This window comes from Agelaius tricolor, unplaced genomic scaffold (genome assembly GCF_023055355.1).
Source record: "Agelaius tricolor isolate 1412-34295 unplaced genomic scaffold, bAgeTri1.0.p SCAF_9, whole genome shotgun sequence".
Classification (NCBI taxonomy): Eukaryota; Metazoa; Chordata; class Aves; order Passeriformes; family Icteridae; genus Agelaius; species Agelaius tricolor.
In genome coordinates, this window is record NW_027269269.1 from 28,199,895 (window position 1) to 28,217,936 (window position 18,042).

At 37.4% G+C, this 18,042-nt stretch overlaps 2 protein-coding genes across 5 annotated transcripts in view; one reads left to right on the forward strand and one right to left on the reverse strand.

Moving 5' to 3' along the window:
- DCBLD2 (discoidin, CUB and LCCL domain containing 2) overlaps positions 1–18,042 on the forward strand; it is a 428,333-nt gene that overhangs the window by 46,588 nt on the left and 363,703 nt on the right. The window lies entirely within an intron of this gene.
- Positions 1–18,042, reverse strand: part of COL8A1 (collagen type VIII alpha 1 chain) — an 87,622-nt gene that overhangs the window by 35,696 nt on the left and 33,884 nt on the right. Inside the window, exon 1 of one of the 3 annotated variants that reach the window (XM_071433398.1) lies at positions 958–974. The exons of the other annotated variants lie outside the window; for them this stretch is intronic. The gene's annotated coding sequence lies outside the window, so the exon portion shown is untranslated. Of the gene's footprint in view, positions 1–957; positions 975–18,042 lie in introns of those variants that run through there. 3 annotated transcript variants of the gene reach the window in all.

Below are 18,042 nucleotides of genomic sequence, written 5' to 3' on the forward strand. Positions count from 1 at the left end.
ACTGGGAGAAATCCCAAGTACAAGCCATGATGTGAGCAACTTGAAGCAACAAGAGTCTTTCTTTGCTATGGAGAAAATAAATCCCAAGAAGGCTTCTTGGAGAAGGAAGGGAGGGAGGGAATATGAGAGAGAGAAGAATGAGAGAAATAGCTCCTAAGAGAACATTTAAGCATTGAAATTCCTGACTGAATTTATTTCATTGCTCTGCTTTTAAGAATTATTTTGTGCAAAATTGTATCTGAAAGGAGAGGAGAGAACTTATTTTCTGTGTACTAATCTTCAATTAGTACAATTCTGTGTACTAATCTTCAAATGTAGTGAGGTGGCTTGTAGTCTTCTCTCCTTTCCACTCTGCTACCTGCAGGTGTTAATTGAGTGTGGAAAACAACATTTTCTGTTTGTAATTCAAATGCAGAAAGATAAAAGCAGAAAGGCAGAAAATTACAAAATCACTGTATTATCTTAGCAAAGAAACAGCATGATCCCTAGTTAATTTAAGTAGTCACAGAAATATAACTTTTATTTTAAGCAGATATTTAAGTCCTGCTGATTCAGTATTCAGCCCAAGTGCAAATGACTTTTGTGGAATGAAGCTTGCACTGAACTGGATCCACTTAGTCTGCTATTTGAGGGAGGAAAGAAGAATCTGGTCACTGTTGGAAATGCCTCTGTAGCAAAATCACTTCTGTACTGATTGATTGTTCTGTTTTCTAGGGAATTTTTAAGGGTTTTTTTTCTGAGAAAGTACTACTGTGAGATAGGAGGTTGCTCTGGAGAAAAGTTACAGGAGTATATACACATAATTGCCTTTTTTGAAAGTAGCATACTACATAGGATTTCCTCAACTGTACCAGAAAACATTAACATCCTGGAACTGATATTTACAGTTTTGAATTCCAGCTTTCCAAGTATAATTAGTGTCCTTGCAAATGTTTTGGTATCAAAGTTGGCACTCACTTTGGGTAAGACAGTCCATAAACGCAGGTTTTTTTCTCATTTATTACTTCCTTTTACAGTGTTCCAGAGATGACAGCTGCAATATTTAATACTAAGAAATAGTAAATTGAAATAGCATGTTTTAAAGTATTTATTAATTATAATATATACAAGTTGCTTTCATTTATAATTCACTTTTCTCCTGACATTGTTCTCTTTTTTGCTTAAAGTACCTGTGATTCATATCTTCCATTATAAAAAACCCCCACAAATAATTTTACGTAACTACAGCGTTTGTCTAATCACACACCAAAATAGGAGGTAGAGGATGTGAAAATCACTTATGACAGATGAGTCACATTAATATTTTGTTCTAAGCCATGAGAAAAATGAGACAGAAGGGGTGGGAATCAGAACAGATCAAAACCCTTAGTGCTTTATGATCCAAAACCACAACTAGCTATTGAGGTGCAAAATGTTCTTTTTTAAATAAAGTGTGAGAATGACACAGTTTTGTACTGCAAATGCTGGCAGCACATAATGTTGCAATTATTTTCAATATTTTGAGATGACTGAATCATAACCAAAACTTTGAGCAACACTGAGGTAAAAGCATTTTTATGCTTCTTCACAGACACACAAAAAAACAGAAAAGAAGAAAAATTGAGTTTGCTGCAGTTGCATCAGAAATGGTGTGCCAAGTTTCTACCAGTGACTGAGAGTAACAACAGAAGGATGGGATATCATGGCATCCTCTTGCCTATTTTTTTCTGTTGTAGTAAATTCAGAATCATTGAGATAGTACTCCTGTTAGCTTTATGGATTTCTGTGCTGCTTAAAAAATCTCCTGTTTTCTGTCTTTGAAAAGAATCATTCTGACTGCCATTTAAAGGGAATTTACTATTTCAGTATATGTAGCTAACTTAGTCTGTGTATGAAGCATAATCCTGCTTTTTGTTTAGAGCACAGTAATTAGGATCAGTAACACAGTGTACACTCTCAAGTAGGTTACCACTCACTATTGGACTTAAGAAACATTACTCATTCCATCTGATGTGATCAGATAATACCATCTATAATCTGACTCACTGTTGGGTGAACAAGGTATTCTGTTTTCTAGGCCCTAAGCATTCTCTTTTTTATTCCTTCTTCTTGATCCGGTACCCAACAAAGAGCTCAAGTCAGCAAAATAGTAAACCTCCTTCATGAGCTTGTCAGCAGCCTCACCTCTTGGGAAAGGATGTGCTCTTTGTGGTACCTGATGGAGGCAAGCAGAGTCCTTGAGGGAGGTCGGTGCACTATCAGAGTTTCCAGCTTCCCTGGCTGCACCACGGGGGCTTCAATATGGACCTGACAGACACTTCAGCCTGCCAGGCCCCACTCCAGCAAACAGTGGGGAACAATCTAAGCATCCACGTGGAGACCTGTATTTTGCTATTTAGGACAACTTCAGTGCAGTTGTATGTGTGCTGTAAAGTCCACCAGTTAACTCTTTAGGACTGAAGTGGAGCCATGTTTCCCATCATGAGAGTGAATTAGGTAGATAAGTATTAGCTCTGCTCAACACCACTTGTTTGTTCTTCTGGTTTATGAGCAGGGGCCCTGTTCCTACTCACTCCCTACAAAAATCTGTCTTTTCCTCAGATAATAACAAAAATAGCTGTTCAGTGCATACCATGCTGGGCTGGGCTGCATTTATGCCACTTTTTCATGCTGTGCAGGAGACACTAAACATGGAAAGTGAACAGGCACTTTATGGACAAATGGTGAAAATTTAAGAACTAAATGGGTGGTCTTGATCAGACAATTCCTGAGGACTTTATTCAGAAAAATATGTGTCTGAATAATTAGGAACCAGCACAATGCTTTCAGTATCTAGCTGTAAAGGTGTTCTCTTAAGACAATAAAAGAAAGTTCTTCTTTTTCTCAATTTTTAATTTGCCTCATCATACCCAAGGAATTTTTCTACCTTAGTTTATGCAGTACTTTGGACTTATTCTATAGGTATAAAACACATTTTCTATAATCCATCAAAAATCAGTAACTTGATTCTTCATGACTAGGCTATCAGAGGCTACTGGGGTGTGATTGCAACTTGTTTGCAAATAGGTATAGTTGCTGTATTTTGTTTAGTCCATGAAAATTCAATAATTTAGTATTTGCTTGCCAGGCAATGTGTGAGATCTGTGCCTGGAGGTAAACACAAGCACATGGGGTAATGGTACTCAGTTTCTTACTGGAACTATCACAAGATGTGTTTCTTGTTAATAGTGGCTTATAACTGATAAGCTTTTCAGGCGTTTCAGTGAAAGTAATTCCTCCAAAACCACCTCCCCAGAAAAGGTTTGTTGGCACATGCTGAACTGCAATTAAGGAGTAGGCCTCCGAGGGCCAAGAAGATTATAAGGAGGTATTATTGGTCCAGACAGAAATTTTGCCAGGCCTTCAGGACAGAGTTTTGTATCTCTGCATGTTTATCTGTGGTATGTTTATACACCATGAACTTGGACAGAAATTCAAATTTATGATGAAATCTAAACTTCTGTTAGGACTACTGAACTTTTGCCTTGAAATTTTTCCTGATTCTAACTAACACATAGAAGGATTTGCTAGTGCAGCCAAGACTAGCTGTTTCTGGGAGAGGTACTCGTAAGGACACAGTAGGTATAAAGGGCATGGTGTAATTTAGTCAGGTTATTTGTGTGTGCCTCTTAAAGAAAAAAAAGAAAAGAAGGAAAAAAAGAAGAAAATTAATGTAAACTTTCCAGTTCCTTACTGCTGCCAATCTCAACAAACCAATTCTTTATCCATTCTGGAATTTTTATCAGCTTAGTCTCATAAGGAAAAATGAAGTGAAATGCACATTTTTTATATAATCTAATAAAAAGTTAGAAACCATAATTTGCTAATATATCATGCAATGACCAATGTGCTCTGTTTATCACAGGTATAGGTAGTGTTCCTTACCCTGACTGGCACCAGGCAATTCTTGCTGCTTTGTTAATTTGTTTGGCTAAATTCCATGACCCACATCACATCCTTTTATGTAATTTCTCTCTAAAAGTTTGGGAGAGCCATAAGGACTATGCTAACTTCTGCAGTGCATATTTGAAACAAGTGATCTGAACTCCATAAATGTAATCCAGATGATAAATATCAGGGCAGAGAACAACTTTGACTGTCATCTGCACACTATATATGTGCAGAAACAAGCAAACAAACAAAAGTAAATTCTATCTTTCATTGATGATACCCAGATAACTGAATATAGAACACTCTATACCATTGATTTTTTGCAAATGGAAAAAGCCTAAAGGAGACGAAATTGCCAAACAGTTACTACATTGTCATTATAGAATCTTGTATCATAAAGAAAAGGCAAAACTTTTGTGTTCAAGTCTCCAGAGCACTAAGTTGATGAAGTAATTAAGCAGGCATCTCATTTATTTTTGAGAGTGTCAGATGTTGAGCTGTGTACGTGATTAGATTCTTTGCTGAATATGGGCTCATATTAAAGTGGTGGAAATGCCCCCATATTTAGCAGGGATCAAAATACCAATGACAGGAAAGTATGGCTGGTTTTGTTTTTCACCATACTTTTCTTCCTAAATAAAATCAAAGTAATAAAACATACTCAAACGGACATGTTTTATACTTAGGTTGGGAGTAGGAAATGAAAAGGAACATGGTGTAATACTATTTATCAAAAAAGGAGAAATGTTATATTTGTACATTTCATCACAGAGGAAAATGCTTTCAGGTTTACCAAGGAAAAAGTAGAGAATATGCTCAAAATGCTCCCCTTGGAAGTAAAATGCCTACATGGACTGTAAAGTATGTGTAAAGTATGACCTCCTCTTCATTCCCCTTAGGGATTCATGCTGTTTATTGTCTGTTCCTTTTAAGGCAAGATTCTAGGAGTTTCCCATTACAGGCAAGAAGGAGAATTCCTCTCCATGCTAATATAGTACCCAATAAGCTCATGCCATTGGCTTATTTGGTCATCTTTACAGTAGTACCTAAATATTCACATATTTATCTTCACAGTACCTTGGGAAGAGGTACTACTCCCATCCTGTGGCTGGAATGAGGCTAAGTCCTTTCCCCAAGGTTGTTCAGGAGATATGTAAGAGATGTGGGACATAGGAAGGAGGTATTCCCAGTCTCAGGGTACTGCCTTAGTGGGTCTGCCTTCCTTTCTACAGGAACATGGAGCCTTATCCAGGAGCAGCAGCACAAACACTGCTTGTGTTTGAAGGAATAATGACACATCCCACCTCTTGAACTGTGTTGTACTTGGGATATGTCCTTGTGAACTCAGCCAGATCTCATGTTCCCCTGTCCCTTGACTCCCTAACCCCAAAAAGCAATGCCTCCACTTATCCAAGCACTGAATTATTTTTATCTTATGAGTGTACTTTGCCACTTAAAACTTACAGCACGTACTGTGTTTCTATCATGCTTGGAATTTCTGCTCTGAAGTTTCATCCCTTGATGCGTTTATATAGGTGGTATTTACACATGTGACTGCATTAGGCTCTCAGCTGTACGGTTGTGCAGAATAAAAGCTTTAAAGAGACAGCACCTGTAAGGTGAGTTGTATGATGAGTCAGCAACAATGCTCAGATGTCAGGCATGAGTCATGCAATAAACATGGCAAGTACATTGAATATTTATAATTAATAACTTGGGCTGATAAGAATGACGACATTGAATAAACATAGAATGATTTGGGTTGGAAGGGACCTTAAAGAACCCCCAGCTCCAGCCCCCCTGCTACAGAGCATTGAAAAATTTCTCAAATGTACATGGTAAGAGATAGCGCAAGCACTGCAAAATAAAGTACTTTCAATTAGCTGAAGTTCTACAGACAGCAACAGAAAGAACATTTGAATGGAAACATAACTAAGCAGAGATTCTGTAAATATTTCAGCTATAAAAAGCCACAGAAGTCCAGGCTTTGATGATTTCCTGAGAATAAAAATATTTACTAATTCTAAAAATAGATACCTCCTTTGAGTTAACAGAAAGATTTTGGTAATAGAATGTTTTTAATCACAGTTCTAATACATCTGATTTTATGAAGATGTGTAGAAAGCATAGATATTGAATAAATATGGATTCTAAGATGCTGATAACATTCTGGCCAGCAGAATGGAAATGGTCTTTTTAAGTCTAAATCAGATGTGTATCATTTTAGATTAATTAAGATAAATTCAGGATGATATTAGTTCATTCATTTCATTTTACTTTTCCATAAACATAGAATTGAGTCTGATGTCTGCCTTTTCAGGAGGTAGCAAGAAGGATTTTGATAGAATGGGATGGAGGGCTAAATCTAAATTGTTCTACATATTGTAGCCATCTGAACATTGCAATATAACTTCTCTGTTCTAGAGTTCAAACTACAATTAGTACTAAAGTCAAATTTACGTGCATGTGGGAGAACTCCACAGGAGATAGGCCCACTTACTTTTATCCTTGGTATTTTAACCTGAATTAATCTGAAGTAATATGCTACAACAGTTGTGTAATCACTTTATAGGTAAGTTCCACCCTTGTTCTGGATAACATCTTGGTGATATGTCAGTCAAAGTGATCTATAAACTTTTAACTTCCAACACGGATATAGCTTTACCCATAGAAAATTTCTGTATTGTATGGGATAGAAAATAAATCCGTCCTCTGTTTCCATGACTCAAAGTGTGGAGAATTTAACCGACTTTGTGTCCAAGTCACAGGGAGATGGGGGATCATAGAATCTTAGAATGGTTTGGGTTGGAAGAGGATCTTGAAGATCACCTGGTTCCAATGCCCCTGCTGTGGGCAAGGACATCTTCAACTAAAGCAGGTTGCTCAGAGCCCCATCCAACCTGGCCTTGAATTTCCTTGGGACTTAAATATTTCCTAGGAACTTATATATTATTATTGATTTCATGTGGGACCTCAGATGCCATGCTCAGAAGTTATAATCTAAAGCTATGGAAGCACAGAGTTAAATGGAACGTTTAGCTTTTGGAAACTGGAAAAATACAAGCCATTTCTTCCCTCAAAAACTGACAAATGCAAACAAAAGCACGAAATTACTTACCCTCCTCAGCACTGGTTAATGCCTTTAATTTCTTAGGCAGGAATAGTACAAGATTGACTGGGATAAGTTTTACATCTGGCAAACATTAAAAAGGTATTTCAGATCTTAGCAGGATAGTTGGCAGTTTTAGTAGATAACATATTTGCTTATGAAAACAGTAAAACAAAGGATATGGTTATTTTAATTTAATACTGGACTTGACTGGGATAAGGTCTGATGAAGGAAGATGGGTCAGATTTGTATGTGACTGATCAATATAGCTGTGTTAGAGATCAAAACTAGCAACAGAATTGCACAGCTATTAACATCCTCTTTTTATATCACTATTTTCAGGTGAATTTTTATTGGGGAAGGAAGTGAAAAAATATCTGAGGACAGATATGGGATGACAATGACCAAAGATGGGGAGAATCAGATATGCTATGACTCCCAAAAATTGCAAGAGAAAATGAATACTTCATTCTCCTAAAATGAGCTCTTCTTCAAAGAAAGATATCCCTGTGGATTAATTTCCCCCCAGAGATGAACTCTCCATTACTTAGAGGTATGAACTCTTGCAGAGGTCACCATTTCATTCAACATGAGTATCTCCAGCAGAGGAAATGAAATGTGGTGTTCAAGAAGTCATTTATCACCTACATGGTAGATCCAATTCTGAGACTGAAAAAAGATGGATACATTAGGCAGAACATGTAGAGATATGTTGCCAACTTATCTTCAGCTGCCTTGGTTTGCCTGAGAGCACACAACAAACAGCCTTGTTAGGTTAGATGCAGGGCCCACCTTCCACAGAAGTCGTACCAGACAGCAGGCAGGGCATTTAACAGCTCTGTGCTAGTGTCTTCCCATTTACAGAATGATTATATTAATATTTACACACCTCATGGTGGAAGCTAGAAGATATTAATGAACATGTGTAGTTATTTAAAGCTCTCGGACTGAAAGGTGTGCCAGAGATCCAAGATATTCGGTAGTATTATTATTTCTGTACCCAGATGATTTGCTCACGTGTTTGCCACATGCCAGCACAGAAACCTACTGGATGCAACGCAGTGTTGGACAGTTCCTCAGATGAAGTCAATGGTATAAATAACAGTTAAATGGCAGGGTGCTTTGGAAGATCCAACCATCCTAAGACTTTATTACAACTCTCTGGCCATATAGAACACAATCAACTTCAGTTTATGATTCTATTAGCTCCAAAAACACCAAGGAATGATCTGGGAATTCACTCCAGCAGTATGCAATCTCATTTGAGCAGATGTCACCACCTCCACCTTGGACTGAAAGCTCAGTGTGAGCCAGCAGAAAATACAGTTTTAATTTGCTGGATAATAAGGCAAATGCTGTTATTTGGAACTTCTAGCACAGACACCTGCTGACAGGTGGCATTAAAAGGGAAGTGACACTGCTAGACACATTGTAAACAGGGCAGAGGCAAAATCTGATCCTTGCTGAAGTCAAGGAAAGTTTTGCCATTGACTTGAAACATGCCAGAATTTCTCTTACAATTGTTAATGATTTATATGTGTATCTACAAGGTTATGGGTAGTTCATGAAATATTTATACACTGGCAGATACCCATAGTGTCAAATAATGGGGATGTTGAGATACCAAAGGAATATTATTAGCATAATAAATATCTAGTAGAGAAAAAGATAGATCACACCTTACATTAAAAACAGATTGATTCCAGAGTTTGCTATCATCCCAAAACAAAAGTCATAAACCAGGCCATTCAGTGGTGTTAGGGAAAAGCACTTTTCAATGCTTAGTTGGTTTGTAATTTCTAGTAGCAAATCATCATCCAAGAATATGGGGAAAGGAAAGAATTCCTGTGCATTTACCTTGTGCAGCAAACACATCGACTGACTCCTCTTCAAATTTATGCAAATCCATGGGCTTCGATGGAGATCATAAATATTTTATGCAAAGCAAGCTCTGAGGAGAACCAGCTCTGAGTTTTGCTCATGTATTTTGCCAAGTGTCTCTTTCCTCCTCCGTATTTTAGTATTGTCAGTCTCCTGTAAGTGTCTAAATTTTTTTCTTGAAGTTATATTAAAAAAAAATTGCAGCTTCTAATATAACCTGCCAATAAAACCTCTGCAGCTGAGTCTGCTAAAATACTTGTTTAGTCTCTAAAGTGACCAAATTTTCATACAGGGTTTTGAAAGTTCTGGGGGAACATTTCTCTTCAAGTAATTTTTTCCAATAAAATCTCAGAATGTTTGTTCAAGAAGTTGGTTTGACAGATGAACTTTCACAAGCTGAAAAAATCTAGACTGGTTGTGTCTTTCCAGTGTCTATATCACTAGCTAAACAGACAGATGTGTGATTTAGGTGAGGTTTCTATGTAAAGCCTGGACAAGAGTGACACCTTGTTTCAAAGCATGCACAGTCAGCCATCAACCAGCAACAGGCACCCCATCTGCTGTAATGTACCACGGTGAAGTACTTAATACTTCCATTTTGGTGAGTAAAGCAGAATGAAAGATTGTGTTCACATGAGGAATGGAAACTGAGTTGACTCTGGAAATTTTTTTCCAGAATGGCTATTGCAAAGTGATCCTATGACCACAGTGAAGGCATTAGACTAAATAGTCTGTGTTGCTGTGGTTCCTCTGGTAACAGCAGCTGCTGTCCTGTCACAGTGAACCTAGGGCAGGTGAATTCACCAGTCCAGTTTCAGACAAAAATTTGTGGGTAACATAGTGGTACTTAGGAAAACATAATATGACGGTTTGCAGACAGAAGAACCCTGTGGCTTCTGTTTTCTTCCTCCAATGTAATTAGTAGTGGGAGATTTAAAAGGTGAGTGTTTTAAAGGGAAGTGTAACTATGATCAAGTGTCACTCTGCAACACTGCAGGTAACACAATTCCACCTGCTCGTATCTGATGCAATCACATCACATGTCATAATGTCTTTCAAGTTTCAATAAGTACTCTGTTTAATTTTTTCTGCTTTATAGTATTTTCTTCCTAAATCTACCTCTAGATCCTGTAATACTCTTAACATATCTGCAAATCTACTACAGTAGCTACTTTATCTGAATAACAAGACTCCCCCTTTACTGAGGAATTAAGTAACCTTTGTTGGCAGCAGTCTGCTAGAGTGCTTAATTCTGTAAAGGTTGTGCAAAACCCAAGCTAAACTATTGAAAGAATGTTTCAAAAAAATCAGAACTGAAGGTTTTCTCTGTTGCAGAGCAAAACACTTGCATTAGCTCTTCAAAGCAGACCTCATTGTTCAATGTCTGTGAGGCAGCTGTTGCTTTCTCAGCAGAAATGCCCGTCATTCAGTTTAAACTGGTCCTCTGACTTTTTCACTGCATCAAATGGTATCAGCAGAAAACTCTGTGCTCTACATGACCAAGAAAGAATTCTACGATATTTTAATTAAGTCTTTCTTTACAGCAGAAAACTGAAAGTGACATGGGGTTATCCTGATTTGGCTTACACATGGATGCTGTTGCTTCTCTCAGCCTGAGCAAGTGTTTGATTATTAATTAATCTCAGTGCCTCTCATGAAAGAACTCGGGGAGTGATCAGTACAAGTCAACATGAGCAATATGCATAAGATCACTCTTCAGGTCTCATGAATTGCTATTGCTCAGCAGCAAACCGACACTGCTGATATGAGCAGCCCAATGTCATTTCCACTTGATGGAAAAGCCTGTGAATCAATAGTATAACAACAAATGTATGTGAAGGTGTAAAAAGCCCACTGAAAACAGCATTACCAGGTAGGCTGCTGGTTTGCAGTCAGGATTTAAAAACAACTGGGGAAGGGTATTGCTTCCTTTGGGAGCATGCTGACATACCACAACTAGAGCAAATGAAATTATGCCTCTGCTCTCAACAAAATGAAATGCCTAACACTGCCAGCTGTGTAGTAATGCTGGTTAGAGCTGAAGACAACTTTCAGCCACAAAACTTTCTAGGATAAGTGTTCAGGTTTCGTTACAACCAACTTTGAGTTATGAAAACAAGGAAAATTGAAAGAATCATTTGCCTGAAGGTTCCCAGCAAGTCACTGGCGGTGCCAAGCTTAGGTCTTGTTGCTGAGCTCTGTGTAGAGTCAAGTATCTCTTTGAACAGAAATGTTAGCAGCCAAGTTTCATTCCCATTGGTGGAAAAAGTCCAATTCATGTCAATTCATAACTTGGCTTAGGTCATGACTAGACACTAAGTAACAAATTGTCTTTTTTTTTTTTCATCATTCAATTCTGTACTAAAAAGCGGACTCAGACTTTATCTTTGTAGTGTGGTTAAACAACTGCATATACATATCAAATTAGTATACATTAGTGTACAGGTCTCAGCTTTTTCATTTTCCAAGCATTTAAGTAAATTCCTTATCTATTGATGTGCTGATCATTTACATAAAGAGAATACATATAGGTAACCTGTGTGGTTAAGCAGTATGTGTATGCTACTGAAACATAAAATTTTGAAGGTGCAGTAATTTCAAGTATTTCTAGCATTAGCTTAAATTAAAAAAAAAAAAATCCTTAAATCTTAGTTCTCTTTCCCAATCCTTTAAAAAAATGTAACCTTCCCTTTGAAGGATTGGTGGTATCGGATATTAGTGAGTTAAACTGGGCGTCTTTTGTTTTAAGTTGTTAATGTCTATCTCATCTGTTCTATCCTATCATTTTCAATTTATCAACAGTGCGTAGTAGTATGTTTGATTCATTAGAAGAGAAAAAAGGATGGCAAAAGCAAGTAAATATGTCAGTTAAACCCCACTAGAATTAAATCACCTCAATTTGTTTGTCTGGTAAGAACTGGGCTCTCATTAGGTGAACTGAGGCCAGCTTGATTCACCACCAAAATGTGAATCTGGATCTGACATTGAATTTGCAGATGTGCATAAGAGAAACCCCTCGAGTCTTGAAATAATTGACTTTAAGGAGAGGCAGGGAGAATGTAAGCAGTGTTGTTAAGCAGAATGAAGTTAATCAGTTACTGTCATTACTACTGAAATCAGTCTCAGTTTGACATCATGTTGATTTTCACATTATTTTGTCTAAATGAAGATTATTTTTTCAATTAATTTAGATTACACAAATCCAGGATATTTCTGAACAATCTTCTTGCTTATAAACAACATAAGGAAGTGATGTCATACATTAAGTTAATAACTAAGTGAAGCTTTTGTGTGGGCAAAAATTTCAGTTTTAGAGCTTTCAGGGGACAATGAGATACAAGCACTGAAAGAAAACCAGCATGAGTTGGAGTGAAGAGTGTTGAAAATATCAAGCATATATTGAAAACCCCAAGCATGTAATTATATGCTGTCTTTGTAGAGAATGCTTTCTAATTGTAAATTTGGGCATTTGGAGGCGATCTTAAAAAAGATGTAGTGAAAAAACAAGACAATGTCTCTCTTTCTTGGCTGTCTGTTTAAGTAGGCTGTCATCCAAAGCTGTCAAAGAATCAAGCCCTCTTAGCAGAGCTTTTCCAGGTGCTTTCTGTTTGGTGGAAGTTTACATACAGGCTGATACAGAAGTGCAATAACTACAGTTGAATTATCCATGTCCAAATTAATTTACGCTTCTGTTCTCTGGTATTTAGTTGAGCCACGGAGCATCTTTTGGGTCATTCAGATCCACAACAGCCCTTCTAATGGGAGTGATGTACTTTACATGTCAACACAGACTAACATATCTGGCTCATATTTTTTCTCTTGGAATGCAAGACCTAAAATAGATGCCATTGTAATACTTGGCTTTCATTTAAAGACCCATCTACTGATGCCTGATGGAAACATTTTTGAACACTCAATTTAGAGATAATTTTACCCATATATTATAGATCCCTTCTATTCTTCTTTTTCCAGCTTAAACTAGCAGGGGAAAAAAAAAAGGCTTTTGTCTGATTAAGATTTTAGTCTTTATTTATGACTCCAAGGTGCTGGAATTTGCAGAGCAATCCATGACACTATCACAAAAAGAAAATTGCACCTGTTTTTTAGAAGTAATGAACATTTATGTCTCACCTTCCTTACTTTTTTTAAAAAAGTAACTCTAGTATTATGCATGATACAAATGATGACAGTATGCCTAAGTTTTAAAAGTGTCTGATGCTCAGTTTGAAACACTTTGAGGCCATCTGTTCTCAGAAATGGGTGGTCCGTACTAGGTGAAGGTTGGCCTTGTTGTGCTGTCTCCAGCTGGGCATTCGGAAAGCCAAATATCCAAAATCCCTCTTTCCTCTGAATGTGTGTTCCAGTCATCTGATGTGTGTGGAATTCGAAGTAGCTAAATATGTGCCCACAGACTGAATGACTGATTGCAAGAAGAAAAATTGAAATCAGTTTTATAATTATCAGTGATTGTTCAAATGAAAAGTAAGTTACAATTTGAGAGCTGAAACCAACCTAAATAAAAGGTTGCTAAGAAACTCTGTGAACGCAAGCCTGTCTTTAACAAATGATATCAGTTTTATTATCACTGTTACCAAGATTGTGGCAAGTGGTCATGAATTAGGGCAATTAGCCAACAGAAAACTACTGCTTTGAGTTAAAAAACTAGTAACTGCTGTGATTTGTAAAGTAATATCTGCTTTTGCCAGAACAATCCCTAAAAAACCTTAGAAAGAAAGAAGCATGTGCTAAAAAAGAGAAAGAAAAGGGTCAATTATCAAGTAAGTAGGATACACTTAAGAGTGTCTGGGCTTTTTGCTTTTCTATTAAATTTTCCAAAAATTCTTCACAATTCATAGTGCTGCCTATAATGTCAGGAAAAGCCCTATTTAAGCCCTGAGATATGGTATAAAGGATTTTGCATGTTTAATCCATGGAATGGGGAAAACAAAACTTGTAATTCTTAAAAATATAACAACCAGGAACAAGTAGCCTCAGGTTTATGAGCCTTTGCACTTATCAGCCATCAGGTGGAACCGCCTCAGCCACTTCAAGCTAATGTTGCATTGGTATTATGTCCTTCCATTCAAAATGTTCCTTTGTGCATATCTCAAGCACCGCTGCCTAGAGCCCAAACAATGATTGCTTGTTTGCTCCATGTTTACAAAATTCTTTATCAAGATACGTAGAGCTTAACCACCGAGCTTTGGCCAACATTTTCCAAATGTCACTGCCTAAAGCCTGGCTTCTTTTCAGAGATGCTGAGCATCAAAATTTTCTAGAGACTGGGAGAATGAATTTTTGTGCTCAGCTGCGGCTAAGCACAGATTTAAGCACCTTGGTCCAGGCACTCAGTATTTTTGTTTAGGGTTAGGGACTAGATGTAACAAGGCTGAGCTACAGAGCTTCTATCATATGCATACAAGGTGAATATTTAGGGTACACTAATTATCTGTTACAATCATCTTGCAGGTATTTTTCATTCTGACTTTCTTCAGAGGAAATTGTAGGTACTGATTATCTATCAGGACTGAGTTCCTGCATGTTGACATGAGTCCTCCCTGAATGACTTTCTGTTGGCAGAAGGAGTGACTGGAAGTACCCTTGCCTCATGCCTGCTGACCTGGAAAAGTTATTGTTTTAGGACCATAAATATTGTGTAAACGAGGTTAGTGCAGAGATCAGCATGAGAGTTATTTGATTTTTTTCACCTTACTCTTTCCGGACTGGATAATTAGAAGAAAAAAAAATTCACTCCAATCTGCACTGATTCCCTGGAAATCTAAAGCAAATCACTAATAGCCAGCCCTATGTGCATGGGATCCGATCTGTGCCAGAAGTATCATGTACAGGGGTCAGGCTTTATAAGGTCAAGTCTAGATTAACTGTTTTATGGAACAGCATTAAGCAACAAACATTTCTGTTGAGTCATTCTGAAAGAAGTGAGGCTAAGTGAAAGGGAGGACTGACTTCAGATTTCATGTCTGAAGCCATGAGAGGTCAGGTTCAATGCAAGAAATGTAAAGTAGAATTCATATAAATGTGACTAACTTCCAGGATTCAAGCATGTTCTTGGCATAGCAGTGTAAGGATAGGGAAATGTTCACGGTAAAATGTTATTTCAGATTTCAAAGTTTGCTTCACTTCTGTGACAAGTTTTGATATCCTTTTATTATCTTTTCCTGCAAAATTTTCTTATTTGTGTTAAAGGAACACCCTCTCAAAGTCACACAGTAGGAATAAGCCTTTCTCAAGACACAGGTTCTTATTCTTTATATGTTCTTACTTTCATTTAACTTCAACCTTCAAGCATCACTAGTCTCCTAATAAATTTATTTGTCTTTCATGTTCTTCTAGGCAAGTGGCTTCATCACAGAAGGAAGTTCTACAAGTAAAGCACCTTTGAAGTTTAGGTCTCCCATTGGTTAGGTGGCAGCTCTGGGATGGTTTTAGGGTTACAGTTTCAGTCCAAAGTATGTGTGTTGCAGTTAAGCACCATTATATTCTCTAACAGGCAATTTAACAACTTTTTGTAAGATAACCTGAGATTTTTTCTTTTACATTGTCCATGCTAATAGATTTATCCACTCCTGCCTTCCAAAAATAAAGTCAGAGGTAATTATTCCTTATTTTGGCTGAGATAGAAATCATCTCATGTTTATTACAGTGCTTATGTATGGGCAGATAACCCAAACTAGGCAAAGCACTGGACGTTCATTTCCTAGCTGGCTACCAGCCACTTCTCAATGTGCAAGTGTCCTGACTCCTGCATGAAATTAGGCCTAACTTTACTCAGTTTTGTCTTAAGAGATAATTTTCAGCTACTTTCCAGGAGCTTATAGAAGCTTGTAAAGTTATCAACTAGCTTTAAATGAATTTAGTAACTTAGAACTTGCACAGCACTTGAAAAACACTAAAAAATGTTCTTGATACTGAATAAATAACAAGAACAGACCATGAAAAACAAAGATGCAGGAAGAAATTAGAAGAATTGTGATGATGGAAAACACTTGCTAACTCCTCCTTCGTACTGAGGTACACCTGTTGTTTCACTTAGCCCTTCCCACAGCCTGTTAAGTATGGTGTATTATTGCCATCTCCCTGTCCTTACACTGGTTCAGTATCTGGATGCAGGAGGACTGTTTTCATACTTTGTGCTTGCATTTCTATGTAAATATGTTTTAATAAAAAAGATCTGGGGTCTTTGTTTTTGTTTCTAAATGCAAAAATCATGTAGTCTCTTGAGGACATCTAGCTCTTAATGAAAAATACCATATCTGAAAGCTGGCAAAACAGCAACAAGAATTTTTCTCCCCACTGTGCTTCTTTTGTGGCTTTCTCCTCGTTATTGGTAGAGCCAAGAAGTTACAGCCCTAGCGGGGCCATTTTGGAGCTGGTTGCAGCTTGATACACCTCCTTCTTCCAACTGGTAAGTGCTCTTGACTCTTGCTATATTGTTTCAATACTCTTTTATTTTTTTTTTCTCTGTCACACTTCAGGAGACAGTGAAAATAGAAATATGAATTTCAGAACCAGAACGGAACACTAAGTCTTTTGAAGTGGGTTTATATTTGTACTTTTGGGGGAGGGGAGGAAGGAGGGAAGGTAGGATGAGCATTTAACCACTTCTGAATTAATTTGCCAACTTCCCTGTTCTCTATAACATACATGCATACACTTTCTCCATCCTGTATCTGTTAATAAAATAAAGGCAGAGATGTTATAAAGGTATTGGTTAGTTCTCCTGAAATGGGAGGGATTATATTAGAATTTTACATCTTATTTGGTAAATCTGCTTGTGAACCTTATACTTCAGGAAGGCTTGAAATAATCCTGAAAAATATTAATTAAATGTAACTCAAATGTAGTAGGTTTTGAACAAAAAATACTTTTGAAAATTATCAACAGCTTTATAATTTTTAATGGCACATTAACCTCACAAACACTACCAGGGTACCTCAGCAGGTGACTGTAGAAGATGGAGCACAGGGAGCTAAACCTACTTGTGTTTGTGTGTCTCTTCCCAGGCCTGGCAGGGAAAGTATCTTGTGTTTCTGCTCTGTAGGGATCTCTTCTATCAGCCTATAGGCAGAGTAATCTATCTGGTGTTTCCCATGTTCTTCTGGACTATAGAGGTGGATTTACATAACATGAAAAGCCATGTTGCACCAAAGGCTCTTGAAGTGCCTTGATTTGATGCCACCCAACTCCTTCCTTTCACCATTCTGAGTTTGATAGCAAAAAATACTGTGATGAGGAATAAGGCATTCATAATTATGAAGCCTCTGTTTTTAAAGACTTAGTTTAGAGAGCATAGTTCCTGTTTCTATTTTTCATTCTAAATAACCTTTGGCAGGAAGGCACCAGATATTGTGAACTGTGTCTATACCTGACTCATCTTAAGCAAAGTTCTGTTTTCAAGAAAGTAGGAGCATTACCTGAAGGCAAAGTGTTGAACAGGGCCCTTATGTGGATGGTTTCCATATTTTAGTAAAAGCTGAAGAACTTAGTGTAAATATTTGAAAATGGTGAAGCTTGAAATATGCCTGCAGTGGATGCAGATAAGATTCTAAGCTACGAAGGTAAGAGAGAAGGGACTCTGACAGTGCTAAAAGGAAAGGTATGTATTCCCCTAAGAGGCAATACTGCTTACGATAGGCCGATGACCACTCTATCACTTTTCTGCAGTCTGACTACATTCTCTGGTGATTAACTGTTTATTTCTAAATTTGCGGACTTCAACATTTTAAAGGATACTTTACTATTTTTTAAGGTGTTCTGTTACTAACTCATTTTGCTTAATCCGTAAGATTGAGTAGGACTAGATAAAAACGCCAAAACATAGAATCTGGTATTTCAATAGCAGTAAATATAGTAGAATACATGATAAGCTTTCAGGTTTCTACTGTGTGTACAGCATTCTCAGGCAAGGCTTTTTTATTTTCATCCCCAACACTGCAATAATTCCTTCACCTTTTCTTTCAAATTCAGTACACAATCCCCTTACTGGACACTGGCATCTGTTTTCCATCCTGTGGGACATGTAGATCAGAATATTGGTTGCTCTGTTTTTCTGTCATCTGCTTCATTACAAATCTGAAGTGCTTTAACTTGTCCTCCAGATTAAAATGTGTTGCTAAATGGAA